This window comes from Peromyscus californicus, unplaced genomic scaffold, assembly GCF_007827085.1.
Source record: "Peromyscus californicus insignis strain IS unplaced genomic scaffold, ASM782708v3 Scaffold_14__1_contigs__length_90479793_seg_2, whole genome shotgun sequence".
Lineage (NCBI taxonomy): Eukaryota > Metazoa > Chordata > Mammalia > Rodentia > Cricetidae > Peromyscus > Peromyscus californicus.
The window spans coordinates 49,093,911-49,107,778 of NW_026294436.1; positions in this window are offsets into that span (position 1 = coordinate 49,093,911).

Consider the following 13,868-nt stretch of genomic DNA (forward strand, 5'->3'; position numbering starts at 1 on the left):
TTCCTTTAAAGTACATTTGTGTTATGTACTATCTTCTGATTGTCTCTCCAACTCATTTCTCTGCTTTTTTGTAGGACCCTACATGTTCTAGAGGCCAACTTATGCTGACTATATCAGCAGACTCCATTACCCTCTGATTCAGCCAGTAGATAGTGCCGTAGGAGATGGTAATAATGAAGTCAAGGTATTTATTCAATCCCCTGGCACCAGTATTTCCCTGGAGATACCCCAGAATCACTATTTGCTTTAACAAAAAAAGTCTTTTCATTTGATGACCTCTCCTAGTCCTCTTTATTTCTCCTTTGCTTTACTGGCTGAGACTTAGGGATAGTGGTGAGTGAGGGTTATTGCAAGCTGTACTCCTTGCAATTTTGCCTATATTTTTATAAATAGACCCTTTCAAACTCAGCTCAGAGTCCAACCTGTGACAGGCACCTGTTCTCTGCAGGGATCATGACTACTGTTTTACTCTTCATATTCCAATAGGACACTACACACACACACACACACACACACACACACACACACACACACACACACACACACGCACACGAACCCCATGCTCTATTAGCCCTATACCATGTGCTCCCATTAACCTTATATACAGTGGACATATCAAAGCAGACAGCTTATGAGATGATTTCTGTCCTAGTTCAGACTGTTATAACATTACGTAGAGTGGGTGGCTTAAACAATAAACATTTATTTCTCATAGTTCTGGAAGCAAGGACAACCAAGATCAAAGTGCTGGCACACACTGTATTTACTGAGAGACCTGTTCTCAGTTTCCAGTTGGTTCTCTTCTTGTTATATGCTTACATGTCAGAGAGCAGAACCTGTGATCAAGCCTTAGTTCACATCTTGACAGGATACTAATCGCATTCAGAAGGGCCCCACTTTTGCTGCCCATGACCATCTCTGCACATCGTCTCTCAACCCTTTCACCTTGAGGGGACACAAACATGTCATCTGTAATGTCATCTTCACCTTTTCCTCTACACGTGAATTCATGCCTTGCTGGCCACCTTTTTCCTTGAGCGGAGACTGAACTGGCTGGCTCAGCTCTAAAGAAAAACACGTGCCAGAAGTTATGGGATGGCACATTTAAGATGAGGTCATAAAATGACTGTCGTGAGCATCTCATTTCCCTCTCTTGATTATTTTCCCTGACTTCAAGCCACCAGCCTGCTATGAGCTTCCCCACGCTGAGGACCATGTAGCAAGGAAATGAAGCCCTCACACAGTCCAGGAGGAACCGAATCCCTAAGTGAGCCTGAAGAGGAAGCATTTCCCAATCAGAAATTCGGTTATAACCTGATGGGAGACCTCAACCCGGTTAAGCCACTCCAATTTTATTAATCCACAGTAATACATTGTTTTTCTTTAAGTAGCTCAACTTTGGGGAATTCTGTTACAATGTACCATAGAATAATTTACCCATCACCCTTATAATGTTGAAAATTGAACCGTAATCTCCCAAAGTTTGCTTTGTATGCTCATCTTTTACTGGAAAAGGAAAGGATTCATTTGCTTGGTTCTTATATATTTTCCCTCACCTTCCAATGCCTCTAGACTCCCTTTTCCCATTGTCCATAACAGAAGGCACAGCTGTTAAATTTTGGTTACATTGTCTCCACCTCTGGCTTTAGGACTTGCCGAGAACATAGTTCGTTACCACTTTTCCTCCTCCACAGTTTCAGTTCATGAGCAGGTACTTCTCTCAGGACTGGGCCTTATTTGAAAGATGGCATTCCCTTGACTATAATTTTCATAAGGATACAGTCATGTTATCTGTTATCATTCATGCCATCTACAGTTTTCTGTGCTAGCAAATGAAAACTTGTCTAGTGAAAACACAATCATAAATAATTTTTACTCAGTAAATTTTCATAAGAATGCAAGCATGTCTAACTTTTTTATTACAACAGAATATTGACATTTACAAAGTTTGCACTTGAGAGTTGCACAGTGGAGTTATAAAAAAATCAAAAAATATCTCATAAAGTTTCCAGCAGACTTACAATTTTGTGTTGGTCCAAACTCATAGCTATCCTCAGCTATATGTGGGTCACTGGCTGGACATGCTTGGTAGATGATGTTCTGATTCCAAATCAGAACAAGGGAACTTCAAAAGGGATTATTTCATAATGCATAATGAAAGATGTATTTTTATTTTTAATTATGTGTGTGCATGCATGCACATACATGCATCTATGTGTAGGTATGTGCATATGTAAATACAGATGCCCAGATTCCAGAAAAGGGTATTGAATCTCCTGGAGCTAGAGCTACAGTGTTGAGCCACCTGATATGGGTGCTGGAATCTGAACGCAAGTCTTCTTCAAGAACAGCATGTGTTTTTAACTACTGGGCCATTTATCAAACCCTAAGAAAGTCTATTTACTGGGATCAAACATATATGGCTGAGTTGAAAATTCATCCCCCGACATGTATATAGGGTAACCTTGACAAACTGATTGCTTAGTCACTCTGAGCCTCACTTTCCTCTTCTGTAATACAAAGATAATGATAATGGTGTGTGCTATGTATGATGTGAGTACTAAAGGAGCACTCCGTCTACAACATGAGAGTGCTGAACACACATCTTCAATAACTGCTAACCATCATCATTGGTAGAAAGCCAATAATGAGTTCCAGATGTCCAAAACATCTTATCTGCCTATTCTTAGGTTTTATTCAAGAAATTCACCGCATACATACTGAGAAGATGAGTTATAGTCAATGAAGTTAAAAATGGAAGCAAAATCCAAATGAAATGGACTATGGGAGTTTATTCATGTGTCCTTCGGATTTTTCTGTTTTTGGAAAACTAAGCAGAAGATTAAGAAGGCCATTTTAGAGAAGTTACCTACTAGAAAGTGTGCACTGGTGTAGATGTAAACACACACACACACACACACACACACACACACACACACACACACACACACACACATCTTAGAGAGGCTGCCTACTAGAATGTGTGTACTTGTGTAGATGTGAACACACACACATTGACATTGCACATGTGGATTTTTTTGCAACTCAATTGTGTGGTTCTTAAGTATGAACTTTCAAAATGACAAGTCGTATCACAATGTCAATGTGTATTGTGTTCACAGGGCCAGGGAGTGCACATACTATTCTCCTTTGTCACTTGTATTAGTATCTCCAACAGGATGCTGATTCTTAACCCTCAGTAAGATGTTGGTCTTAGGAGAGAACTAACTAACTCCAACTACTCACACTGCTTATCTGACAATTAATATGGGTAAGTTTTTCAGTGTTTACAGAACTAATTATCCACTATGAATTATAAACTTTTTGTATCTGGACAAGGATTATTAAACATTCTAAGATCTTTATATTTCAGACCTATAATTTTAGAGTGGGATGAAAGACTGATTAGTTCATACAAAACACCTTTGTCAACTTAGTTTGTTTCTGTGGGTTACATTAGGTTTTGTGACTATTTCTCCTGGTTTCCAGCTCATTGCATTTGCTTCCTTATGGTGATCATTTTTCTCTTACAGCTGAAACGCTCTATTTGTTGCCACCCCACACCATTCTTGGCTACATTTACACCTAGTGAGTGAAGTTATGATATACACCTCAGGTCGACCACAGGCATCCAATTTCCAGGCAGGGAAGAAAAACAATGAAGTAAAAGAGAGAAATATGACTTCAGCAAGTAAAGGAGGAAAGTGAATTCATCCATTTGATTTTCTTTCATGAGGATCTCTGTGAGGAGTGTGATGGGCAACTAGAGCTGAAAAGACTAGATTATCATGCAGAGGTTCAGAAGAAAGGGAGGCATGGAAGAAAAGCCAGATAAGAAATATATTCGCTCTGCAATATAAGAAGCTTAATATTTGAGAAGTCAGTTCCATATAGAATTGCTACCAAATTAAAATTTCATAATGCTAATTTAAATCCAAGATAATGGATGAAATAACAGTACTTTCAGCCAAAGAGACAACATGTCACTAATAGATGCTTATGGGAAGAATGACTTTTAAAAAAATCCACTTCAGAAAAAATGAAATTAAGAGAATATATTGTTAACAGGGGAATACTTTTTTTAAAAAAACTAATAAAACAGAAGACAGAGCCCACATACAATATATTATAAGTTGATGAGTTATATAATATGAGACAACTGCCCAGGCCTGGCAGATGTGCTAATTAAGCTTAACCTTCTTTTTTTCCAAGTGCTATCTTAGTTCTAGATCTCCCTTTAACAATAATTAACCCAGAACTAAAGGGCTTTTACTTACCAGGTACATCTAGCTGGGACACAGGTTGCCTAGCTACAGAGCAGACTTGCCCCACCCGATCAGAAAGCCGTGGAGCCAGAGAACTGTGGATTATATGTGTATTTAAACTAGACTCATTGTAGATTTTTATCTTTTCTCAGGAACTAACAGATAGTTTGGATGTTGCAGTCTGTTCTTAGAAAGTCTGGGAAGTATCTCAGATGAGACATTTTCGTCCAGGGAAGGTCCCTGCTGGATGTTGCTAATGATGATAATTACAGAAAGGCCTGAAGTTTGGGCTCTGGCTGTGTGACTGCTTTTAGCATAGTTGGGAGATGTATATCCAAATACTTTAATTGTATAGAAGAAATTGTGCCCAATGAATGATCAAACACACTGTTCTAGGAATGGAAAAGCTACAATAGCACACATGAAATTTGTTGCAGGAAATGGCTAATATTCAAAAGTTAATATCACCAAGACTCCTTAAGCCCTGGCTTTATCCTCTGGAAAGGCCCTTGGCTTCTTCCAGGTATATCTTTGTTATAGTCAGCTGGATTCCTATTTCATATTTCTGTGGCCTGAAGCATAAAAAGTATAAATAACTCCTACAAATACACAATAATAACACAAACTCTATAGAAAAGGAGAAAAGGTCCTTATGTAACCTTTCAATAAAATAAATATAATGCTGATTAAACATATAAAAATGTTTGATTTATCAATTGGTTGAACTATACAGATTTGGATCATAACAAGATGTAGCATGAGGTTTTCAAAAATGGAGACTCCAAATGCCCAGTGAAGCAAGGATATAGAGCAGCTGAAGTCACTGTTACAAACTGTGGGTCAGTGAGAATTTGTACAAATAACTCAGGACCATCTTTTATAAATGTAATGATGGTTATGTCCTATACCAAATAGTTCCATGGCTGAGTACAGTTCCTAAAACAGCCCTACATATCTGCACCAGGAAATATGTACAAGAATGTTTGGTGTGGGGTTGACAAGATGGCCCAGAAGATAAAGGAACTTGCCACTAAGCCTGATGAGCTGAGTTTGATACTCACACATGGTGGAGAGAACTGGCTCCTTCTGACCTGCACACACATGTCATGGTATACATGTCTGTTCACACAAACATACACACATGCACCCAGACATGCACATATGCATGTATGCACTATGCACACATACACATACACTAATAAATAATGCAATTTAAAATTTTTAAGAGCAATTGGTATGTCTGTGTTTAGAATATCAAATAAATGAACAAACAAAACTCTGTAGCAACTCAGATATGGAATAGCATTAAAATGACAAATAACATATTTATAGAATATCAAACCAAAGCATTGTGATGAAAACTAGTAACTACTATTGAGAATGGCTAAATTACTCCATATTGGAACATCTGCAGACTCCACACACTCATGAATTAGGATTATAACTCGTCTGAGTCCCGTAGCATGCTGTGGCCCTTTCTGGATGAAAGGTAAGTAGCTAATTAAACAACTATACACATTCCAGACTACCTCCAAAAGAGTAAGGAAATCAGATGAGGGAGTATAGTATTTGTTTCCCATACAACAAAACAAACAAACATATTGAAGAATGCAGAAAGCAACGTATAGCTAGCATCACTCCTCCCCCAGTTCTAAGCAGCCCAGACCCTTTTTACCTTCCCAAGGGGAAGAAAAACAAAAGTTAGGATTCAGACTTCAAACCCAGTGGCCATGGTACTGCCATGGAAACCAGCGCTAGAAAAAGCCCCACCAGCCTTCGTTGCCAGGACAGTATATCCGACTGACCTCCTGGAACTTCAATAGACAGGTGCCTGGGTGTTCCCACCATCCCGTCAGATGACAGAGTGAGACTCCCTTTGTTGAAGAACAAAGTAAGAGCAAGGCATAAAAGTTAGTGCAGGACTGTGTCTTGGAAGCCAGTACACACTACACACAAGCATGCAGGCAAGCACTCATACTCATAAAAATAAACAAATGCACTGATAATAAATGTGGGAGGGGAGAGAAAAGGGAAGAGTGAAGAGGTAGGAGTCTTACACATAACATGCAGTATGTGTATGTGCAGAACTTTAAGAAATAAAAACAATAAACAGATGCTTGAGGAGATTAATGTGTTTAACCTGACAACTGAATCCATCACACAAATATAAGAGAACTATAAAGGGTGTTTATATTAGGGAAGAATCCAAACTGTCGCTATGCATATGACAAAAAACCCCAAGGACCCCAATCAGGTGGATCTGAGTTTATATTACAAGCACTTGGAGATTACTCACTAAGGATTATGGTAGCACAATCCTAAACTTGATAAATTTAATAAATTCCACTATATACTTAAAGTAGATGAAATGTACAGTGCTTAAGTTATAGAGTTAACCAAAGTGAGTTTGTTTTCTAAATACACATGATAGCACATGAAACTGTTTTTTACTCATATTTAGCTATTATTTGCAATAGGCAGCATGATTTTAACCATATTTCAGTTTGAGTTTAGGATATTAAGAAAAATAGTTTTGTGGCAATAGAAAGATGACCTTCTTGACCAAACTTTACTAGGCTCCTCCAAGCCCTTTGGTACTGTAGGTCAGACCGTGAGTTTCCATTTGTCTTGTTGAAGCACAGTTTGAGCAAGTGTTGTAAGTCAGCTCATACTCACACTTGAAGTTTAAATCTCATGCTCTTACATCCTCGTCCTCAAAAGCAAAACCCAATGTGGCTATAATGAGACGCAGTTGGTTCCAGCATTTGAAGAGAGACCCTACTCTATACCCATCTTACTCAAAAAAGCTTAGAAGGAAAGGGGACTAAATAATAGAAAGAAGGGGCTCCAATACACAGTCAGCTGTGGGTGTGTCCCAATGTTGGATCTGTGTGAAGAAGTGACAATGATGTAAGGATGGGCTGTGGCAGTGTAGAGAAGAAACTGGCTTCTCCAGAAAGAACAGGCAGCTTGTCTGGAAAATATTCAAAACGTAAACACAGAGATCTTGTTTCCAACTCACTTTGTGTATCAAATATTTTAAAATTAAATTAGTTAAAGCTAAATAAAGTGTTAAACTCATCTTCACAATCACACTAGCCACCTGTCAAGTGCTTGACCGTCTCTTTTGGCTAGTGGTTTCTGTTGTGGATGAGATAGACCATCTCTTTCCCTCAGGACAGTTTGCTTAAATAGTACTGGCCCAGGACTCCGATCTGAGTCCTTTTCTGAAGGAGAATCACAGATACATCAACTAATTCCAGCACCACAGAGTAAGCACCTTATATTTTAAGAAAGCCCACTTCCTGCTCTTACTGCACAGAGTCATTCAGTATCCTAGGGGAACAGAAAAGGACTTCTGCCAGTTAAAACATGAATCACTGTGTCATTATTTTCTCAATTATAAGCAATTTGAGGGCAGTTTAGTTCAATTGCATATCATTTTCGTGGATGAATGTGATTTGCTGAGCTACTAAGCACACAGGTCTGACTTCTTTGAATACATGACCATCTGGATAATTACCTACAATTCCTTGCTAGACTTCATAGACTTCTTGGATGCCGTTTGTATGTGCTCAGTAAAATTATATTTTAGTTACTCCTTGAAATGTCCAACTTGGCAGATCATGCTATATTTCCAGTACCTGCTCTTCAATCATTACTCAGCCTATTCAGATAGTTGTCTATAAGACACATAAAAGAATGAAAGGTCTGTGATATTATTAGCATAGTAGCAAAAAATCATCTTCTCTTAGCCAACAACAGCATCATCCACACTAAATGTTTCATTTTCTGTCTCAAGTTATTTCCCTGAGGTTCTTCTGTGGGGGAGAGAAAAACACCTTTCACTGTGCAAATTGCTCCATGCCCTGAGAAAGCAGACATGAAGTGCCTGAGATGGTCAGAAGCTGTCACTGGGGACCGAGGATTAAAACCTGATCAGGGCAGCAAATAAAAAAAAATTTAAAAAGCTCTTAAAAGAACTTGACAAGGGAAGCTTAAATCTTGTTTTAAAGGTTTGGGTTGTACTAAGCCTTGAAAAATTCAATCCTCTGGAGGACTATATCTCACTGAGAAAGCTCCACGTAAGTTTATCATGTAGCCAACACCTAGACATTGGGCCTCGGAGACCACTTGGATAATATTTCCTCTGGATTAGCACTGGAGCTTGGAAGTGACATTTGTACTAGGCATACTTTAAACTCTAGGGCTTTTCTCATTATAAAATGATAATTCTGAGGGTGGAGAAAGTGGTTACTGCAGAGGGAAGTCACCATGATTTATACATCTTGGACGTTCTCTCTTCTTCACACGGAATAACTTACTACACTAAGTGTGTTTCATGTTTCTTTTTGGTTTTAACTGCAGTTGTTTTTAGATTGTCTGGAAGTGAGAGCGTATTTGTTCTAGTTGTTTTTATGTTTTCAGTTCCACCATGTCCAAATGAATTATTATGTAGATTCTTGTGACTGATGTCACCAACAATTAAACTGCACACACAGCAGACATACTCCTAGGACATGCGATCCTCTATCCAGAGTAACCCTGAGACTTTATTGTTTAGTCCTTCTTGGCACAGACTCAATTGGTCACTCTCAATCACTGGCTCTCTGAGAGCCATACAATAGCAGAGCAAGGCTGAAAATCTGCCCCTAGTTTATTCAAACTGCATCCACCAAGATCTCTGAGATTACTGTGCAATCTCCTATCATTCTAGTTATAAAGTGTACTTCAGATGAATTAAATATCCAATGACAGCCAAAGTCGTAAACTCCTTGACTCCCTGGAGTCACTTTCCAGGATGATTTTATTAGTACTTTGGCCGGCATATGTGTTTTGTGTAGTTATGAACACTGGCTCGGTTGGGAGTCATAATTTAAAGTAATGCATTTCTCTACTTGAGCGTGTGCACACACCCAGGGTTCCTGGAAAATAGGCATAGCCGATTTACACTTGAGCCAAATGAAATCTAGTAACTTTTTTTCCTCTTCATAACCTTCAGCTGTGTTCCTAATATCTCTCTAATAGATATACAAAGCTTGCCAGTATCAGGACTGAAGCTGATTCACAGCAGACCTGTCCCCTCTGCTGGGAAAAGGACTGGGTTTACTGACTAAGCTGGAAGAATGAACATAATACAGAGAAATATCCATTTCAAAGCAAACGAGTCCTGACACCAAGTGTCATAAGCCAAATATCATAAAATGGTCATTGTTTTTCTGCTTTCATGTATTTTATAGAATAAAGGTTACAGATCTGGTGAGTAAAACGTCCTGGCTGTCATTTGCTTCTAAAGCCTATTGCTACCTTGTTGCTTTGACATCACTCACCTCCATTCCTGTCATCATCTCCCACTCATTTACTTGGACTCTGAAGATTTGTTGTTTTTTTGTTTTTTGTTTTTGTTTTTTTTTAGTTTTTGAGTAGTATGAAAGTTCTGCATGTACTCAGAAAAGTTTTGTCAAACTTAATAAAAGTTCAGGACACAACATTTCAGAAAACAGTGATAAGAAGTGGTTTGGGGGGTAAGTCACTCTGATACCACATTTAACATCAGCTTTAACTAAGATGATATCAAAATAACATAGCTATTTTAATATGAAGATTGGAATAAAAAAAATTCAGATTTGAAGAGCTACACCAGAAATTATTAAGAACATGAAAAAGACTTATGGCAGAATGTGTATGCCATTCAGCTAAAATTGTATAGTTTAGTACCTATCAACTCAAGAAGAAAGAGCAAGCCCTCAAACATAAAACATTAGTAGTTAGCAGGAACCAGCAATGTTTGTACATGGATTAATATTGATATGTAATGAAATATGATGCTTAGTCAGTCTATTTTACAACAGTGCCTTCATGATTACCTCCTATGAATTGACTATTGTACTAGGAAGTAGTAGCAGCAGTTGAGAAGAAAACTAGCCTTAATCCCCAGTGAGGGTGACAAAATTAAGCAGATCACACAATCATGTCTCTGTAAGTAATGCTAAGAAGAACAGGTAAACAAGGCAAAGATAACCCATCAAGTTGTTAAGGATCTACCTCAGAAAGCCTGCCCTGAGATACTGACTTCAGAGTTCAAACATGAGAAATACACAAGAGTAAACTACATGCTGCACAGAAAGGAGGCTACTCCTTATCAAAGTAATTTTCTAATAGTTTCAGGAATTTTAGAGGTAATTCGGTTAATTAATTCTGGTAATTGTTAAGAGTAGGATGAAAAGGTAATAGAGAAAGCTCTGTGGACAGGCAGAGCCATTTTAAAACTGATTCTCTCAACAAATTGATTTGCCTGGCTCTCTTTCCAGGTCTTTCTCCCAAACCCTTAGAATGTGGCTTTGCACCTGCAAGTAATTAAACAAGAAAGAAAGGGAGAGCCTTGCAAAAAGAAGAGGAAGAAGATAAGAAGAGGAAGAAGAGGAAGAGGGAGGAGGAGGAGAAGAAAAAGAAGAAGAAGAAGAAGAAGAAGAAGAAGAAGAAGAAGAAGAAGAAGAAGAGGAGGAGGAGGAGGAGGAGAAGGAGGAGGAGGAAGAAGAGGAAGAAGAAGAAGAAGAAGAAGAAGAAGAAGAAGAAGAAGAAGAAGAAGAAGAAGAAAAAGAAAAAGAAGGAGGAGGAGGAGGAGAAGGAGGAGGAGGAGGAGGAGGAGGAGGAGGAGGAGGAGGAGAAGAAGAAGAAGAAGAAGAAGAAGAAGAAGAAGAAGAAGAAGAAGAAGAAGAAGAAGAAGAAGAAGAAACAGAAGAAGAGACGTGCTTACGCAAAGACCCCATGACTTAGGCAAAAAGTAATCCACAAAAAGCTTTACAGACAATGTCAAAGAATTCTGTCTTAATTGCAAAAACATAGCCAGTTGGGTTTTCTTAAGTAGGGAGGAGGAGGAGGAGGAGGAGGAGGAGGAGGAGGAGGAGGAGGAGGAGGAGGAGGAGGAGGGAAGAGCTGACATCACCAGGTTTACATTTGGGAAGATTATCTATAACATGGAAAACAGATGGAGGCAGTAAAATGATGAAAAGTTTTATTATGCAATTTCTCTAATAGAAATATTTCTAAAATACTCTCTGTCACATTGCACAGAAAACGCACTGAAGTATTTTAGGTCCTGGAGCTCGGCTAGTCACAAAATTGACATCATTTTATCTCAGAAATTTGCAGCTTTTCTCTACTGTTTGCAAGCTACCACTGTTACCATTCACAAGTTCAGGGGCTGACTGTCTGGCCTTCTTTGTCTCTTCCCTGCTTCGTAGCTGAGCATCCTAACGAGTCTCTTTCTCCCACTCTTGCCTGGCTATAACCTATTTTCAACACAACAGTCAGGTGATCCTTTCAACAAGGAATAAAATTATGCCACTCATCTACTCAAACCTTAAAAGTGACTCCTCACTCAGCCATAGTACCACTCCTGCCTTACAAGGTCCTGCATGCTATGGGCCCTGTAAGTTCTCTAGGCCTACCTCTCCAGTCCCCCCTTGTGTTTGCTGTGTCCAGACACACCGACCGCACACTGTTCCTCAAACATAACAGATTTCCCAACACCTTGGAGACTTTGCCCTAACTGTTCCTCAGCTAGCAGCTTTCCACCAGAACTCAGCAAAGAAGACCCTTCTCTTCCTTCAAGTTTTTGCTTAAAACATGCTTTATCAAATAGGGCTGCTCTGATTGTTCTACTTAAAATGAGTGACATCCTGTCAACTTCTCTTTCTAATTCCTCCTATACTGCTATGTTTTAAGATTTTCTTTGGGAACTTCGGGTAACTAAGGAATGCTAAGAGCAGGAGAAATAGTGTTCTTCAGGAAAGAGCACACCAATGGTTATCCAATACCAAATGGTCAGCCCTGAAAACAAAAATACAAGTAATATTCTACAGACTGAGCAGGTTATACTTATGTGTAGTTAGGAAGATATATGTGTGCATGTGACAATAATTAATGAAATGAGGCTATGAATTTGAAAGAGAGAAAGGAGCGTTATATGGGAGAGTTTGGAGAGAGGAAGAAAAAGGAGAAAATGATGTAAATATATTATAATTTAAAAATAAAATAAATAAGTAAAAAGCTCTCCATAATAACTGATATGAAGGACTAAAAAATATGAACCCAAACCTAAGTGGAGATATGTCATAGATGGTCTCCATGAAGGAGTAAGGTTATTTACAAACTTCCAAACATTTTTAATAAAGTAATCTGAAAAGGTAATTTCTGCTTCCTGGATCATTCTAGGTTCTGGACCAAGCAGTCAATTTCATAAGGACAACTTATATTTGCTGATTTTCAATACATACAAACATTTCTACATATCACATGATAGGCCTAATCTTGAGTGTGTTGGAATTTCTCTAGGCTGAGTAAAAATAAACATTGTATTTCTATGACATTAAAACTTTCTAAGTTAAAGCTTTCAGATTAAAATAAGGAATTATTTTGGAAAACATTAAATTCAACTTCAAAAAAGATTTTGTTAGCATTTAGCTTCTTTAAAAATCATTTAATTTTATATTTAATCTCTTATGAAATTAAGATAAAATCAACTCTGGTAGCTGGCAGGCAATTGGGGGAAGGTTTTTAAAATTCTCAGATAAAATTGCACATATGACCACTTAGGCAAATGATCCATTGTGGGGTATAAGAATAAAGACTTCTTGGCATGAAGCAGCGCCAGAAATAATTCCTGTGCACCACTTCAGAGGAACCTTATGATCATGCAATGCCAAAAAGAAAGAATAAATCCAGAGTGAAGGCAGAGAGTAAATCCTCAGTAAGATAAAAATCTTGTGTGTTAGAAAGAAAAAGAAACACAAAAACTTTTTTCATTCATAACCTTTTCCCAAAGCAACAAATACATCTTGAAGTATTTATAACTTCACAAAATGCCCATTTGAATATTATTGCCTGGAAAATAAATTTGCAAGACAATCAGTGATATTTGTAGACTTTAGAAGTAATTCATAATAGTCCAATGGGGTTCACAACATATTTTCATGTCTGGGTATTTAAATTCCTTCCTATGTGCTATTTTAAACAAAAATCATGGTGGGCAATTATATTTTTATACAATTCTCAGTCCTCCAGAGGAGGGTAAAATTGTGCTGTTGTAAACTTTCTGCAATCATCGTTTAATCAGAGTAAGTTTCACAATGTAGAAAAGTATCTACTTTAGGCAACTGTGATGAATGAGAGAACACTTTTCCTTTTTTATTTTCCTTAGATTTCTTTCACCAGCTGTTAGGAAAGCCAAAAGTATTTAAGGCAAAGAAATGGAATTCCATTAGTCAGCACTGAGAAGAAAAAAAAAAAACAATTAGCAGATCATTGTAAGCCAAAGCTTGTGTTATGGAAATTAAAGACAGAATGTGATTGCTCTAAAATAAACTGTGGGACACATGGCGTTCTAATTTTCAGGATCCAGTAAAACAGAGGCCTATCATCAAACAAGAAATGAAGACCTCGCAGAAGAAATGAGAAAGTATTTTCATGGGGCCAGGAACCTCCTCATGGCAGGCATGCAAAATTTCTAGAAAATTAACAGTTCAATTTGGTGCAAAGGGGTCAGGGGTCCCACAAGAGAAATGACATAGATTAATTCCATCAAATATATAGTGAGAATAG